Genomic DNA, 6,311 nt, shown 5'->3' on the forward strand with positions numbered 1-6,311 from the left:
TACCAGTTCTTCGTCTTCATTTATCAGAGGCACTACACTCTCCCTAGTCTTTCTTTTGCTGCCAGTGTACCTGTAGAACCCTTTCTTGTTATTCTTTGCATCCCTCACCAAGTTTATAACTGTCAGTACCTTGGCTTTCCTGATGCCATCCCTGTACATCCGGACAGTGTTTCTGTACTCTTCCCAGCTTTCTGCCTTTCCTGCTAGCTTTCTTACAAATGGCCACAGAGGGTTCTTGTGCTTTAAGAGAACAACCTTAAAGAGTTGCCAGCTCTGTTCAGCTTCTTTGTTCCTAAGGACAGTGTCCCATGGGATCTTGTCCACTAGGTCTTTAAATAGCTCAAAGTTTGTTCTTCAGAAGTTCAAGGTCCTGACTTTCTTCTTCGCCAGGCCCATATTCCTCGAGATCACAAACTCAGCCAGGGTGTGGTCACTGCAACACAGACTGCCTCCAGTCTTAACCTCTTTAATGAGCTCTTCCACATAGGTGAGCACCAGCTCCAGTAACTCTTCTCCTCTGATTGGTTTGTCTAATAACTGGACGAGGAAGTTGTCCTCAATGCACTCCAGGAGTCTCCTGGATTGCTTGCTGCTTGCCACATGGCTTTCCCAGCAGACATGCAGGTGATCGCAGGAGGATGAGAGCCTGTGAGCTTCTTGTAGTTGGAGCAAGAAGGCCTCATCCATAGGCTCCCCTTGATTGGGCGGCCTGTAGTAGACCCCAACCACAAGGTGCCCTTTGTTGGTCTGGTTCTTAATTTTTACCCACAGGCTCTCAACCTGCTCGTGGCTGTTTCTCAGAGGCAAGTCTTCACAATCTATCCATTTCTTAACACAAAGAGCAACGCCCCCACCTTTCCTTCCCTGCCTGTCTCTCCTGTAAAGCTTGTAGTCCTCCATTCCAATGACCTAGGGCCTGATTAATTATTTTGCCTTACCTGATGGCTACTAGACTGTTGATGGGCCCCGACCCTGCTTGGGGACCCTGTTTAGACCCTGTGGGACTGTACCCTGCCACTGAGGGCACTGCTTGTGCTGGGGGCACACTTGACTCATGGCTTTTTTGCCGTAAAGACCAGGCACTTTTTGATCCTTGACATTTAAAGCCATAACCATCAGAGACATCCTAGCATAACCAAAACGAAATCCTGATAGACCAGCAACTACTGCTAATAAACTATTGTTCTGATGTATTAAAATTTCTTGGTGTTGCTGTTTGACTGATACAGGCTTCATCAGCATGAGGGGTTTTACAAAATTTCTTGAGTGAACATGAAGGTCATTTCATGCTACTTATATTCCACTATTATACTTTTTCTTTTGTCAGACCACCAGTTGACAAGTAAAACATCATACAAAACCAGAAATTTTTCTTATCTGTCCATTGTCTAGAATGTACTGATCTTTGTTGCGACAATACATCTCTAGCAGAGCAATTACCAATATTAAATTATTATTCAACCCCTTATCCTTCCCATGCTTGGACTGACTGAAATAATATTGCACTCTTAAAAATAGCTTCTATATTAGATTACATTGAAAGCATCCAGTAGAGTGTCCTCTGATTATGTTATAAATTCTGAGATCATTTTATGTATAAGCAATGATGTTATTCATAGGCGTAGCATACAGAGTAAAAGAAAAGCATGTTAGTGAGGTAGAAACGAGTAAAGGTATTGGAGTAGCTTTATAGACAGATAATGTCTTCATAGCACAATCCATTTAAAGTGTTGTAGTCAATGCTCCCATTGCATCAGTCAAATGCATATGATAACTATTATTCTATGCAGCTAACTAAATATATTACAATTTTATTGCCTAGCAAGGAATCTATGGTTTACGTCTAGTACCTATAAATCCAAAACCAGGGCTAAATTCTGTGAAAATGAAATTGCATGAGATTCACCCAGCTAATATTGAAAGAACTGTGTTCAAGGAACTTTATCTGTGCAGCATGCTGAGAAGTCTTGAATGCCATTGTTATCACTGCAGATAAACATGATCAGTACTGACTACAGTACTGACTTGGTAATTAACATCAATGAAACAACATGACATTCTCAAAGAGGAATAAGCCATGATAACTTTATATAAATACACTGAAATATTTTTGGAATGTTGATTTCTTAAGAAAACTGGAAAACAGTCTGAAAATGAACAGCTGGATTTTTTTTTTTTTAATTTTTATATTTAGCACTGAGTTACAAGTAGTAACCATAATTCCCTTGCTCTATGCCCTCTTCTTAAGGACATGTGCTGCAAGTGCATATGTTTGTCAGAAGTGCTCAGGAGCAAAATTGTCTGGCCTCTGGTTAGCAGAATGGTTTCTCTTGCAGCTTTTAGGCAGTTATAAATTATGACACCAGATAAGTGTCCATGGACAGCTCAGTTGGTGGCTTATGGTTACATCTCCCTTCACTCCATTGCACTGAATATGATATTAAAATAGTTTAAATCCTTATCATTTTCTGTCCTGTTTCCCCTAGTGATAACAGATACATTCCTTAATTCTAGAATAGGGCCTGGGTATTTTTTTCCTGTGCTTGTCTTGTATCTATGATAACAAAATTCTTTCCGATAACTATATTTTCTGGGTGTTAATACTTCTGTTAACTTCTGTCATAGCCTCATCCAGTGTTTTACGGCATGTAAAGCATGAAAGCTACAGGGCTATAACGTGTATGTCACATGAGACTTGAAGGCTTTCTGTGATCTTTCTGAAAGTGCTGCATGTTTCAATAACAATGTGTTGCTGCTTAGCTTTCCAAAGACATCTGGCAGGAGCAGAGACAACACTAATTAAATGAACAAAACAAAACAAAACAAAAACAAACAACAACAACAACAACAAAACACCTCTGTGCAATATGTAGATATGTATAGTGTGTAATTGACTCCCTGTCCCTCTCAAGCTAGGATGAGTTCCCCTCCTCTTCTGTCTTAATTAAACGTCTCAGATCTACTGTACTCACAACGTGGGCAACAGTATCAGCTTGCCTATACTTCTGCTTGCCCTTGCCTTTCTTCACAAGTCCACAGCAGAGCTACCTCCTATCCAATTCCTCTCTTTTAAATCAGCTGACAGTCACAGCTGAAGAGGTAAGAGGTAATGATCTTTGGACAGCTAAGAAAAAACATGACCTATCAGAAGATAAGTACATTCTAGAAATGAAGCGTGTAATAGAGAAAAACTGCAGATCACGCTGCTCAGAATCAAGAGTGCTGTGCTCCTGGGCAGAGCAGAATAAGGTTTCTATTCTTATAAAGATGATTAATGTGGACTTAGAAAAGGAGGATCATGCCTCACAAATCTGATATCCCCTCCTTAGGAGAGAAAAAGTCAAGTAAGCCACAGCAGAGAAGCTATTGACATAATTAACCAAGACCAGGGGAAAGCTTTCATACAGCAATATACTAAGGACTTAACCCCAAAACCAAGATGTAAGGTAGATAGACAGCTTAAGTGGATAAGGAGGTAGTTGCAGGTCCAAAGACAGAACAGTGCAAGGCAGGACCGCAAAGCCTAGAAATGGATTAATGTGGGATTGGACGTAAAGGAGAACAGTGAGAGACAGCTGCGGGAAGATAACTTTGATTGTAATGTTTGGTCACAGACAACAGCCTCAAGGTGGCCAAGACAAGTACGCTGCTTCCCAGTTCGTTTGGACTCACTTGTATCTCATGACAAAGCAACTTTTATAAACACTGTGAAAAAAATACATGCTTTGAACATTAGAAATATTTAAAAGCAGAGGAACCATAATAATTGACTTGATTATATATGTTATGGATGCTGAAAATCATCTATCTTGCAGGACCTCGAATAATTTCTTTCTCTTAGTGTCCCTAGGGCAATCCTGACTGCTGAGAAGCAATGCAGTGCCAGTGTTACGTGTAAGAACCTGAGGCACACGGAAGGTATGCCTTAGTTGTCTCGTGCCTCTAGCTCACTCCAAACAACCTCAAACTGTCACCGGAGGCACTTCTTTAAAGCCCGCTGTTTTCCTAAAGCTGTGGTGTTGGACATGATTCTTGACTACTCCAGAGGGCCACCTTTCTGTGCTCACTGTTTTGCAGGCCAAGATCATGGATAGTTTCTCCTACCGTGGTTAAAATGATCTGTGTTAGAAAAAAAATAACCATTACAAATATGTATAATAACATTTAGTTATAAACAGGCAACAACAGGCTGTTACACAAACAAATCTGAGGAGGGCATAATCCCCAAAGGGTAACAAGCAGTTTGAGGTGGTATTTGGGCTGCAAACGGTATGCCTGATTTCAGCGCTAGTAAACTACAAAGTACACCCTGGCAGTACGTTCGCAAGGCCCCTGGATGGCCAGGAGGCAGCTGGATAGGAGGGCTCACTGTATTAATAAGCACTCTAAATGCCTATTATCAAAATCTTAAGAGATAAATAACTTTCTTACAGAGGGTGTTGTGGCAAAGGATGTGGCTGCAATTAGAATTCTTGATCAAAGATTCTTCTTCTCTTTCTAATCCCATTCCCATTTGATTGCTTTGATTTTCTTTGTAATATTTCTCAATAACTACTTGGACTTTGCAACACTGATCCTTCAGTGGATACAACCATATGAATAGGTCTGATGAAATCAGTGAAATTATTTACAGCCTTATTCAGCAAATACTGAATGGCATATCCAATTACCTCTGTGCAAATCTAAAGTAGGTAGTGAACTATTTTTGTAAATTGGCAGTTATCTCCATGAAACTAAGTACATACATATTTCTTTACAAGATAGGGATTTGAAGCAAGTTTACAGACAGTCAGATACAGAAATACTGAGATATGAATGACACCATCATGGCAAAATCTGTATTACCTGAAGATAATTTTGATGCATTGTAACTCTAAAGATGATTGGTTGCAGCTGTTGATGCAAGGGTCTGAAATGTCATCTACATGGTATGTGTAAATTACAGTGGACACGTATGATCTTGTTTAAACAGTACTGCAGATAATATCAGTTTATATATGAAGTACAAATGATACAGCACATTGCCTGACTTCCATGTGTACCTCTGGAGTCTAATAAAACCTCCAGGTATGGTGGAAGGTTAACACAGACTATGTATACTGAAGTAAACATTGACTTCACTGCTTCCTTTTCGACTCCCCATATCTCTTCATCCACTAGGCATGATGCCAAATGAAAATCTCTGTACTAGTTCTTACAAATAGACTATCTTTCTATCTGTCAGTTGACTCAGGCTCAGCATATCTTGTGGTTTAACCCTGGTAAGCAGCTGAGCTCCACACAGCCACTCCTTCATTTCCTCTGCGTCAGGATGGGGGAAGAGAATCAGAAGGGTGAAAGTGAGAAAACTTGTGGGTAGATAGAGACAGCTTAATAGGTAAACTGAAAGCTCCTTGTGCAACCAAACCAAAACAAGGAATTCAGTCATGGCTTCCCACTGGCAGGCAGATGTTCAGCCATTTCCTGGAAAGCCAGGTTCAACACACATAATGGTTTCTTGGGAAGACAAGTGCCATCACTCCAACTGCCCCTCCTTCCCCCTTCTTTCCCCACAGTTTTGTTGCCGATCATGATACTGCATGGCACAGGACATCCCTTTGGTCAGTTGGGGTCAGCTATCCTGACTGTGCCCCAGCTGTGTTCTGGCAGAGTACGTCCCTGGACTGCAAGAGTTGCAGGTGTCCCTGTACTACAAATAACAGTGATGCGTATTCGTATCTAAAACGCCTGGAATACTCTGGAATTCCCAGTACAGATATCTCTGACAAAAGAGGTATCTGACAATTGAATGTTTTACACCTGAGAAGCCATATGACTGTGAATGAGAAAAAAATGCAGGTCTCAGATAACTACAAGGAGAAAAAGTGGAGTGCCTGTGCCTGTGAAGTGTTTGGTATGGTTCCTAACAGAGGCATGATAAAGCACTTCAGAGAACTGAAAATCCCTATTTTGTTCCAGAATAGTTTTCTAATCTGTTCTGCTCTGAAACAAGAAGAGTGAACTGATTTTACTTTGCAGAAACAAACTGAAACACCATTCTGGGAAGGTCTTTTTTGAACAGGTTGAAAAACAAACATATGCTCTTTCCCAAAGCCCAGGAATCACAGAATCACAGAAAGGTTTGGTTGGAAGGGACCTTACAGACCACCCAGCTCCAACCCCCTCCCACGGGCAGGGACACCTCCCACCAGACCAGGTTGCTCAAAGCCCCATCCAGCCTGGCCTTGAGCACCTCCAGGGATGGGGCATCCACAGCTTCTCTGGGAACCTGTTCCAGTGCCTCACCACCCTCACAGTGAAGAATTTCCTCC

The sequence above is a fragment of the Anser cygnoides genome, chromosome Z (genome assembly GCF_040182565.1).
Source record: "Anser cygnoides isolate HZ-2024a breed goose chromosome Z, Taihu_goose_T2T_genome, whole genome shotgun sequence".
NCBI classification, from domain to species: domain Eukaryota; kingdom Metazoa; phylum Chordata; class Aves; order Anseriformes; family Anatidae; genus Anser; species Anser cygnoides.